The sequence below is a fragment of the Hydra viridissima genome, unplaced genomic scaffold, assembly GCF_058129835.1.
Source record: "Hydra viridissima isolate aposymbiotic clone 2 unplaced genomic scaffold, HvirCarnegie_v1 scaffold_11, whole genome shotgun sequence".
Lineage (NCBI taxonomy): Eukaryota > Metazoa > Cnidaria > Hydrozoa > Anthoathecata > Hydridae > Hydra > Hydra viridissima.
The window spans coordinates 2,586,905-2,599,480 of record NW_028324310.1 but is presented as its reverse complement, the minus strand read 5'-3'; the positions used below and the strand labels follow the sequence as shown (position 1 = coordinate 2,599,480).

General features: G+C 28.4%; 1 long non-coding RNA gene across 1 annotated transcript; it reads left to right on the top strand.

Moving 5' to 3' along the window:
- Nucleotides 1–6,398: 6,398 nt before the first annotated feature.
- On the top strand, nucleotides 6,399–10,322 carry LOC149881686 (uncharacterized). Its single transcript, XR_016444734.1, has 2 exons — nucleotides 6,399–6,723; nucleotides 8,040–10,322. It is a non-coding gene; the product is annotated as an uncharacterized LOC149881686 (long non-coding RNA).
- The last annotated feature ends 2,254 nt before the right edge of the window (nucleotides 10,323–12,576 follow it).

Genomic DNA, 12,576 nt, shown 5'->3' with positions numbered 1-12,576 from the left:
TGGAAGGTGGATTTTTTTTCATCGGAGTGACGAGAGTTCCGATATATACCGAGATTTAAACTAACTACAATACCGGTTAAAATTTTTATAAAATTGTAATCATTCCGATAATACTTTTTTTTCCGATATCATATCGGTATGATAACGATAACGATAACGATACGGAAATGAAACGTTACACAGACCCTTTATCAGCAGTTTCTATTGAGTCGATTGCAGAAGAAGAAACAAAAAAAGCTGGAAAAAACAGAAGAACGGTTAATAACTAAATTTACCTGTCCGAAGTGTCACAATAAATATCTTATAGAATCGAATTTTAAAAAGCATGAAAAGAAATGTTACATTGGTACTAAAAGTGTGTTTATACTCGCATGTTGTGGAATTTAATGTCTAAACTGGTGCTATTTTATATTTGCAAATATTTTAAGATTATGAAAATATTGTAATAATTCTTATTTTTGATTTTAGAAATTATTCAAAACTGTAAGTTTTGTAATCTACTATTGAACTTCCATATAGAAGAATGCAAATTGTCTTTATTACATTTATTTCATATACTGGTGTAAGAAAATTTACACAGATAAAAAAGAGGCCAGTTGAAGGTAATAAATGATTGACTTTCTTTACTCTTTAACCTGCATTCCATTACACGAAAGTTGGTACGGTATATGGTACTAAAATCACAACAGACTTCTGAATATAATAATGAATATTCTTTATGTCTAATAACTTTAAAGTTTTCAACTGTATTGTCTTCTTTTGTTTCAATTATTCCAACATCCTTATTTGATGTGCTTCAGAAATTTTGAAAATCAGAAAATTTACTTCTGATTAGAAAAAAAGATAGCGGAAGTCATTATTACCTTTACAGATGTTTATGCATAAAATGTTGGAAAATATAATATTAGCAGATTGAAGATTTAGTAGATCTGGAAGAGATTTGATAATATTAATGAATAATTGCACTTTACGATTTAAAATAATTAGTCTCCACATGCCATTTGATTGGCGATAACTATTGATTTTAACTATTACAAAATAATTTTTGTTATTTGATTATTTTTATAGTCAAAACCATGTTTTGATGCAAATGCTTTTAACTGTTGATGAATACTTATCACATGTACTTTTTTTTTCTTCCAACTCTTGTGAGTGTGTTACATACATAACAGGTTTCTGTGTGTTCAGAAAAAGTGAAGAATTTATCACTCCTCTCAATTTAAAGCCTTTTTTTGATTTTATATCTAACCTGCATAAGACCATATAACATGATTTGCATAAATATTCAGGATGAACTTTTTGATTGTCTGAGGTTATATCCAGCTTGTAAAAACTAAGAGTTGCTTGTTTAAAGATAACAACAGATTTTAATTAATAGTGACTATCCTGTTTTATCATGCAGCCACACTTTCTACATAAATACTTTAAATATTCCTCATGAAGACTCATTATTTATGCAGTAATGAGATATTAGATAGGAATATAAGATTACTTCTTTTGATATATCTATAAAAGGTTAAAAATAAGGTTGTACATCACTTGTAGAAGGCTCAAGAATATGCAACGAAAGGTATGGTCTTATTATTTTTATTATCATATGTTGTTACTATTAGTAACAACAATAATAATAAAAATAACAAGATCATTATAAGTTAAAGTAGTTTTACATGACTGACTGTTTTAAAATGTTTCATCAAAAATGCTCATTTCAAATACATACTTTGTATTTCTTTCCAACTTCTGAAATCAATAGTTTTTTGTGAACTTTAAGATGCTTTTAGTTATAATACCTTTAGACAAAATGCGATTCAGGTATCGAAAATAAGAAAATTTATAACTTGGTCGTTCGCGAAATAAAAACAACAACAAATTCAAGAAGAAAAAAAAGCGAGGCAAGTTCGATATTTCCGACAAAAATAAGAAATACTCTTTGACTTAAGCCTTAAAGTGGGAGGCATAATCTGAGAGTAGGGTGAAAAGAACACTGGAAAGCTCTTATTCGACCTTTAAACTATATCATAGCAATTTCAACATAACAAAGAAAATTTGTTTCACTTAATCCATTCTAGTAAACCATACATAGCCTTTTAGCAAAAACCAAGTTTTAGACGTCAAAGTTTAAACACAGTTAAATTTTTATTAAGCAAAGTTCATAGCTAAAATCAACCTTTTTCAGATTTGTGAGCTATTCTTGATTAATTTTTTTGTCTTTTACAACCATAAGCTTCAGTAAATGCATAGTTATAATGGGTTTACTGAGGAAGAATTTGTGAAACAAATTTGACCGGTAGAAGTCGGAATATGAGTCAATTTCTCATAAGACGGTTTTGTCGCAACTAATGTTGCATGAAAATAAAGTTTGGACTATCTATAAAATTTTAACAAGTATGGTAAATTTTATCATTAGGGATGTACAAAATAGATTTGGTTTTGCACGAATCTGCTTTTTAACTGTTTTTGGATATCATCAAGTAATGAGGCCCAATAATTTTTTCCACTTCGTTACCGTAACTTAAATGTAACTACATCTGTGAATTATTATTATTTTTGTAACAAATTCTATTTTTGTAATGAAATATACTAGGTACTATAACTACAGCCTACATGTTAAGTATATTAGCCAAATTTAATGACATAAAAAATTTAATTAATGTTACAATGTCTGCTCCGTTACTGACATTTGCTAATTATTTATTATTTAAAAGCAAAACAGTGTAAGTTACATTTTAAATTAAAGGGAAAATCTTAGTATACAAATAAATTCAGTACATTGTCTTTTTAAAAAAGGTAAAGCGTCTTTAAAAAAAGAAACTAACTCGACAAAAATCTTTTTTGGATTTAAATTGTACAAATACTGTTCGCTCCGTTACTGGATCATTACCATACATCATTAATGTGAAGAAAGTCGTGGTCGCTCACAACATCATTTGCTTCAATCAACAAGATATTCAAATTTTCATCGAAATTAACCAGATCAATGATATTGTTGCTTAAATGTTGAAATTGGTCATCATTGACATCCATTGCATCGGCCGAAGTAATGCTTTCATCACTGTTAAAATTCTGAAATATTAAAAAGAAATTCACGGAAGTACTTAAAATAAATTTAATTATTATAGAAGCAAATAAATAAGCAAAATAATAAAATACACAAATACTTTTTTACCGTGCTAGTGTTTTTGGAAAACATATATCGCTTTAAATTGTAGCATGTGCAAACTGTAGCCCTCTTACAGAAGCAACTTAAATCTCGATACGAAACATTAAATTTTCTGTCTGTGTGCAGCTGATGCAATTTCATAGTGCCTGTAATAGCCTTTAATGTTTTGGAACATTTTGAGTCAAAAGAAATAATTTTGGATCCCTCAATATAGTAAAACTTTATTAATGAATGTCCATTGTTAAGAAAATTATATAAACTTTCTGCATCTGGAAGGTCACAACCCATATTAAGCAATTGATCTGCCTGACGTTTCACAGATCCTCCTATCGCATCTGGTGCTCCCTTGCCATGCCCGCTTTCAAAAAAATTCCAACTGGCTAAATTAAATTTTAATTCGTATATCAATGTAGAGAATAAGAAGAAGTTTTGCTTATTCCTATATTGTGTGGTTGGTCCATCAGAAAAAAAATGAAGATCTGTAATTTTTGGGTTATCTATCTTGAGTTCAATTAGCACGGGTTCCAGATGTGCCCATATAGAAGGAGGATCGTGCCTCAAAGAGTCGGATATAGTTGTAAATGACTGATGTCCATCCATTTTATAAATTACTCCTGTATGCAATATAGCTTGCTTGTTACTTGCTCCAAAATGTGAAGATTGAATTGCAGCAAAATTCTTGCACACATAGTTCTCAGAAAAATCTATATGTATAACAGCTTCGTTCACATTTACTGTTTCTTTTAATTGTTTGTACATTCTGAACTGGTGTCTTATTATAAAAACATGCTTGCATAGCTCGTTTCGAATTGATTCACAGAATTTTAATTTAAGATCTTTAAGTGTTCCACGCTTCACACTTTTCCTGATAACACTTGTTGTTTTCTTTTCTCTCATCTTTTCATATTCCTGTTTCTCTTTTTCCCACTGGAACCAAACTATAATACTTTCATCTTTTAGCAATCCTTTTGCTTGAAATTGAACACGAGACTTAAAACAAATGTTACATTCTCTGAACATGAAACGCTTTCTGAATTTCAGCACGAGATTTCTTTGAAGTTTTCATGTTATATGCCTAGTTGTATTTCTTTTGGAAAAATAGTATAATAACTGTAATTGTTATTACACCAAAAGTTTATTTATTTATTATTATTAAAATACATTTTAAGATTTACATTTATTTTAAAAGCCAAACGTATTAGAGTCAAATGTAAATAAAAACCAAACACTCATGTGGTTTAAGGCCAGTCTCCGTAAATTTCGGGTTTGTTTCGTTTATCTGAGGGTGACGTAAAATTGTGCCGTTTAGATCCCGCGGGACTTTTCTAAACGTTTACAATAGAGCGGTAACTAAAAAAGTCCGACAAGAAAGTTTTCTAATTTTTTGAGCATATATCATGAGTTCATAACATGTTATGAATTAGTATATAATATAATGATTTATAATAAACCACATTATTTATTATTCAAATCTTGAATACTTATTATTTGCAATAGATTTTTTAAATTGGATGTAAATTGTGTTAGTGTATTTTACTAAATTAGTGCTCAATGTTCAAAACAGAACATAGAAAATAGAAAGTGCTCAATATTCCTAAAGAACAAGAAAATAGAAAGACTTCTTGACGATTCTGAAAAATGAGAAACTGGCAGCAAGTATATATGTATGTATATATATACATACATACATATATACTTGCTGCCAGTTTCTCTTTTTTCAGAATCGTCAAGAAGTCTTTCTATTTTCTTGTTCTTTAGGAATATTGAGCACTTTCTATTTTCTATTATATATATATATATATATATATATATATATATATATATATATATATATATATATATATATATATATATATATATATATATATATATATATATATAATATCTAAACAATATCTAGATAATCTAGATAATATCTAAACAAACAAAAAATTAACAAATCAATTGACTTGATGATTATTGTTAAAACAAAATAAATTATTTTGTTTTAACAATAATCATCCAGTCAATTGATTTGTTAAAAAATTATGATAAATTAAATAATGATAATCAATACAAATCATATCCTATTTAACAAAACTTTATTACTAGAATATAAACTATTACTCCAATAATATCACAAAAGATGTTTTTTAAAACCAATCTCAAAGGTTTTTCCAATTCATTTTGATGTATATAAACATTCCACAATTGCCATAATATTTAAACTTATTTAGCTGCTTTTAATAAATTTATGTAAATTACTTGTTAATTCAACTAATGACCATGCATTTGTTGTCATTGATTTATAATGTATTTCGAATAGTAACAATTTTACTACAAAAGAATTTAATAAATCGATTTCTATTTCTTCCAAACAAATCAGTTAAATTCATTGTGTCAACAGTCTACTAAAGACTACTGCTGATTTTATTAATTTATTTATTTTCAATCTAGATCTTTTTCTTTCTCGCAATATTTTCATTCTTGTCAAATAAACATTTTCTTTTTCTTTATTTTCTCCAGTTTTATTTATCTTTACTATACAAATTAAACATGCTATCAGTCAAATTTCAATGTGTTGTATTTAAGCAGGATCCATCCTCCTATAGTAAAATAAATCACATTTCTATATAATTATAAAATATACTTGTAAATAATTTTTTTTTTTAGTTATATAGTAAGCATTGTAAAATAGTAATTGATTTCTCTGACCAGGAAGTTCCATCAAGTACATTAAAAAATAAAAAAAATCATAAAAAGTTCTCAAAAGAGACTATGCTGTCAAAATATATTTGGCAACTAAAAGGAAAAAATATTAACTTTAAATTAAACTGGTCTATTCTAAAAACTGCGCCTACCTATAATAACATATCTCAAAAATGTATGTTTTGTTAACAAAAAAGTTTGAAATTATTACTTATTTAGATCAAGAAAATTTACTAAATAAAAAAAACTGAACTTATTTCTAAAAATGCAGACATAAAAATAAGTACCTTTTAAAAAATTATAAAAACAAATGAGCAAACTTATTAACCAAATTTATTTAATTCTAAATACCAATTAAAAATAATAAATTGTATTAACACTATATATACATATAAATATGTATATTTATATGTATATATGGTGACCACACGCTCTATTTTGTTTATTACGAGTAACTTCCACCAACAGAAACCATTCTGTTTCGTTAATTATAAGTACAGTGAAAATTCACTGTACCTAAGGATGCGTTTTTTGATAGGTACAGTGAAAATCTATTTTTAGAATATTTTTGAAAATTTACTTTCATTTTGCTAAGTGCGCATGCTTAAAACAACGAGTTTATTTTAGAATAAAGTTTTTGTAGAAAGAAGGGTTAAGAGTTTTAATAAGAGTTAAAACGATTAAAAAATGGAGGATATTTTCATAAAGAATTATAAAGATTTTGATGAAGCAGAAAAGTCTGTTAATGAATATTGTAGACTAAATTTTCACCCCGTTAAAATTGATTCAAAAGAAAAAGTTGAACATAACAATAAAAAAGTAAAGGAAGGTTCCCAGATTTGTTGTATTCCTCTTGATGTTATATATGGTTGTAGGTGAGCCCAATATAATAATAATAATAAAAAATAATTATAGTATTGACAACACCAGTAATAATTAGGTAAGCTGTGACGATTACTGTGACAGTACTGTATTGCAGTACACTCGAGTGTACTGCAATACAGTACTGTCACAGTAATCGTCACAGATTACCTTATTATTACTGGTGTTATCAATACTATTGTATTTATATATATTTTATTTATATATATGAGTGTACACTCATTTGTATATATATATATATATATATATATATATATATATATATATATATATATATATATATATATATATATATATATATATATATATATATATATATATATATATATATATATATATATATATATATATACTGCAGTACAGTACTGTATATACAATAGTGTATACTGTATATACTATGACAGTATACACTATTGTATATGTGTATACTATACATAGTCTATGTACATAGACTATGTATAGTACACACATATACAATAGTGTATATATGTTGATGTTTTTGCTTTAGGTATTTCTTAGTATCTTCACTAAGCATACCTACTGATGTTTTATTTATTTGAAATCGTACTGGGCTTACATCCAAATATTTAGATAGTTTCACATTAGATTCACTACTTGGGTTTAAAAAATTCTCATGAATAACAATCTCTTCTGGGATATAGTCCTGATCAAAATCATCAAAATCTTGGTTATGTTCTGGTAGATTAGGAGTGCCTTTGTTGTAATTTCGCACTTTGTTTAAATGAGAATGACACATAACAGTGCCAATGGGAAGATTTATTTTATACATTTTAAATACTGTTGTTAACAAGGTTACGGGAACTGAGCGTGTAGTTGGTGCTTTTGTTTGTTTTGATTAGGATGCCCACACTTTTTAGACGGTTTCCACCCGATACCATTGATGAACTTGTGATATGCACATAATTTTTCACTTTTATTTAAACTTCTCATAAGCCTATTTTCGATAAGATTTAGCTCATTCCATTCATGGTTTGTTGCATTCAGTTTTAAATTTGTAAAGTGCTTTGACACACTCTATCCAGTTACATTATGGTATCGCTTATAAGAATTACAGTTTTTAAGTTTGTTGTGTAAAGTGATTTCTTAACTGTGCAGCTAATTTAGTTGTTTTTGATTTTATACCTTTTCATAAAGTCAATCAACGTGAAGTTTATGTTGGAGATTTCTTGTTAGTTTTTATTTATTGGAAAACTCATGATAATATACCTCATGGAAATAAGTAATGTGTAACTATTAGTTTTATCAATGTTGTAAAGATTTGTAAAATCAACTATTTTCTTTAATTTAGTTACAAATTAGCCTGGCATAGATAAAAGTTGCATTTTTATCATTACGAAGTACAAGGCTTAAAGTTTGTTATATCTTTATTATTCCCAATATTCAACATTGCATTATGTTAAAAATATTGGAAACCATAAAGATCTATGAATTGAAAACTACAAACTGATTTCTAAAACGGAAGTTATAATATCTTCAATGTATGTTGTTTACTTAAAACTACACAATGTTATTCAACAACCCCAACAACGATTGCTACATCAGCAACTGCAGTATCAAACAAAGCAGGTAATTTGATTTGTAGTTTTTATAAGTGGTGACTTCTCCTTTTTTGTATACATTTTTAACTCTTTAAAACCTTATTTTGCAACACTTTATGTCCTCTGTAATGAGGATTTATCATTTTAGAAAGCATTAATGGAACTATAGCTGTTTTTGTGGTAGCTATTTATTAGGGGTGTACCGGATATGATATCCGGATAATCCGGTATCAGGAATCATAGTATAACCGGATATGCAACATATATAGCCATCGAATATCTAGATATAGCCAGATATGTAATATTTTAGATAATCGTTAATCCCACCTGTGTACATACTTTTATAACAATTAGGAATTAACTGTTTTGAGTAATATTAGTAACAAAAGTAAAAATTAGGTAATATAATGAAATAATATAGTAATTGCGCAAATTTAACTTTTGAATGAGTGAACTCTTGATTACACAGGTCGGCAAAAATCATAAAATTATACAAATTTAATTAATTTTAAGTCATAAAATATTTTATTTACATTATATACAACTATAAATCTTTATAAAATCTGTTTTTTTTTTAGTTTCGAAGCTTTGTTAAGTGCTTTTTCTCTTGTGGGACTTTACATTTTTCTTATGCAGCATCCATTAGTAGTTGCCCATCATATTTGTATCAAATAGACCTTGATACCTTCTCTCCATTTCTTTGATATCATGGTGAAACCTCCCAGCTTGCTCTTCACTTACTGCACCAAGATTTTCCAGGATATAATCCAAATAGGAGTTCAAAAAATGGAGTTTTATACTCATTGAGCATCCCAAATTTTTTTAAATTGCACAACATATTTTCTACTATATTTTTAAAGTCCAAGTCCTTCTGATTCCCTGTAAACTTCGTAACTACATCTTTAAAAGAATTCCATGCTGACCTCTCAATATAGTTCGTCATGTTTTTGAAGTTGTTATCTTCCATTAGCCAATGAATGTACTGACCAACAATAACTCTCGAATAACTTACAAATGAACCAACAAAAACTCTCTCCTTCAGCTTTGCTTCAGACATACCAGGAAATTTGCTTGAAAGGTGTTTTAATGTCTTACTATCTTCACAAACTGCTTCATCATGCCAAGTTTGATATGGAGCGGTGGTAGAAGAACCTTTTTAGGATCAACCAAAAATTCAAAGTGCACGTTTTTCTCTCCAACATTCAATGTTCTTTTTGGCCACACTTTCTGGTTCCAATGTTTAGCTTTATCACGGCTATCATATTCACACAAAAAATAAGGAAATTTTGTGTAACCACCTTGCTGTCCAAGTATCATAGAAAATAATTTAAGATCCCCAGAAACTATCCACTCGAATTCTCTGTACTTTTACTTATCCAAAATCTTTATGATGCTTATCCAAGATTTATACGAGGAAGTCAAATATCTGGTGCTATGTGGTATTATTGGAAGTAATCATTGTGTTGTTATTGTTGTGATGTTTTTAAGTTGATGGACAGCTTGACTTACCTTCCCGCTGGTGTCTATTGTTAAAAATGACTATTATTTAGTTTCATTACTGCAACTCACAGCCTCTAATTAATCACTAAAAGTCAAGATAAAAGATTTTGCCATAGTATTTGGTTTAAAGTTGAATTTTATTTTTATTTTTAAGTGTTGCCAATAGGTTTGCTCTTTCAATCAGATTTTATAGTTTACTTTTCAACAAATACTTTGAAACCATTGCAAAGTTTATTTAACAATGTCTCAGACATTGTCTGTTATTTGTTTATGGGTACGCTTAATAAGTGCGAACTGGTCTAAATCTGAAGCAGTTGCAAAACCTATCATTACTGCAAACTAGCATAAGTGCGCCATAAGAATTTGCAGAAATCGGCACAAGTGCCAACTGGTATAAGTGCGATGCAGTTGCACTGTCTGACATAAGTGCAAATGGCTTAAGTGCGCCAAAAATAATTGCAAACATTGCCACAAGTGTGCATCATCATTATTGTGAACATCAAAATTTTATTAAAAAGTATTTAATGGACTCCTGCAACAAAACTAATATATATATATATATATATATATATATATATATATATATATATATATATATATATATATATATATATATATATATATACGGTAAAAAAATATCCCCGACAATTCATTTACAAAAATATATTCCTTAATTAGTTCCATTCTATTAACAACTCCCTCTCTGGGTTCATTAATATGTACCTTTGTTATAAAGTTTTATTAATAAATTATTTCTTGGGTTTCTGTTTTTTGGTTTTTCACGGGAGTGAATTTTTATGTTACTTAGCTTCGATGAGCATTACGCCCTTAACTTTCAAAATAGCAACACTTTTAATATTATTTTTATAAATCTCCATGTTAATTTTCACTGTACGTAACACCAAACTTTTCTGATAAATACCGTGAACTTTCACTGTACAGTGAGTTTTCACTGTATCTATCAAAAATGCTTCGTTAGGCACAGTGAATTTTCACTGTATTTAGCGAAAAACGCCCCTTTAGGTACAGTGAATTTTCACTGTATTTAGCAAAAAACGCTTTCTTAGGTACAGTGAATTTTCACTGTACCTAACACCAAGCATTCTGTTTATGCTGTCATCAAAAAGCCTTTCAAAACAAAATCGCTAAGTATTACCGAGTTCTCGACACTTCATTGTACGTCGTTGAAAGAAATTATTAAATGTCGGATTTTCTACCCTACCTTCTGAATCAAAGTATGAAAAAACAATATAATTCAATATCGATGTCTTTTAGCTCTTAGATAACTAGAAAAGTTGTGCTTAACAATTTAAACCCTTATTTTTTGAAACATTCATCTTTAAGTTTAAGGACAATATGCGTCATCCACCATATTTTTGTCAATAATATTTTTTTCAACTTAGCCCAACTTTTGCTAAGTATTATTCAGCTTAGACAACAAATTTTCAAAAACAGTTTTTTTTAAAAAGGAGTTGTAGAAGGTAGGACGAACTACCATAAAAATTTGGACTGGCCTTAAATCACCTGAGCAATAAATGAAATCCTAATACTAAAATACTTAACGCTGCAAGGTAATCATATTTTATCGCTGCAGTAAGTCCCTAATGGTTGACGTGTTTATTTAATGCAGAAAATAGCTTAGTTTAAAGCTTTTGATTTTTTTTATATTCGTGATGTCAGCTCCGTTATGTTGTTGTCAACTCCGTTATTAAGAGGAAATCACGGAGTTGACAGTAACGGAGTAGACATAATTATACATAATCAATAATATCTCATTATTACTCATTGGAAAACATCTTTAAAATCTTTTATTGCTATATTGTCCAAAAGATTTAAAGAGTACTAAAACACGCCATATAAAAAATGGTAATTTTACGGAATAAAAAAGCGTAACGGAGTAGACTTCGAATAAGAATATCATTTTTAAAATAAGGTAATTAGGCTCTAATTTTTATATAAATAATACTTGCAGCACGATGTAACTTTAAATGTTAATAAATTCCATAGAACTGGACTTTTTTTCATTATTTTAATTAGTAAATAAGTAAAAACTACAAACCTGTGACTACTTTAGAATGTAATAACGGAGTGGACAAAAAATGTGGGGACAGCAAGTTTTTAACAAGAGCTACAACAGGATAAGGTGTAAATTAATACTTGTATTAAAATACCATATATTAGCATGTCTAAAGCACCAAATTATGTCCCCGATTAGCCTTAATACAAAAGAAAAAAAATTATTGAGTATAACAATATAGTCCTAGATGCAGGACATCTACGGAGTGGACATTTTTGAATAACAATTGTGCACATAAAATTTTAAATTTTAGTTGGAAATATCCGATAAAATACTAGTTTATATTAACGATGAGTATTACTACCCACGGTGCTATTTTTTATGTTACTTGTACAAGAATTGGGTTTTTATAGCTGTAGGACAAAATTTCAGTAACGGAGTTGACGGAATGAGAAAATGACTCATATCTGTATCAGGAAACTACTATAAAAGGCCGGTTCTAGCGCATTGATACCCTTCCCATACTTAAGGCATGATGTTTGAACACCATTATGACTACATGAAGTCTAAATACGATGATCGCGTAAAATTACTCATGACCGACACACTCTCGCTCTTTTACGAAATTGAAACGGATGATTTCTATAAAGACATTGCCGATGACGTAGAAAGCAAATTTGACACGAGCGATTTTCCTAAAGACCATCCTTCTATTCAAAACGTTGGGTTTAAAGTGGGAAAAAATAAAAAGATCATCAGAATGTTCAAGG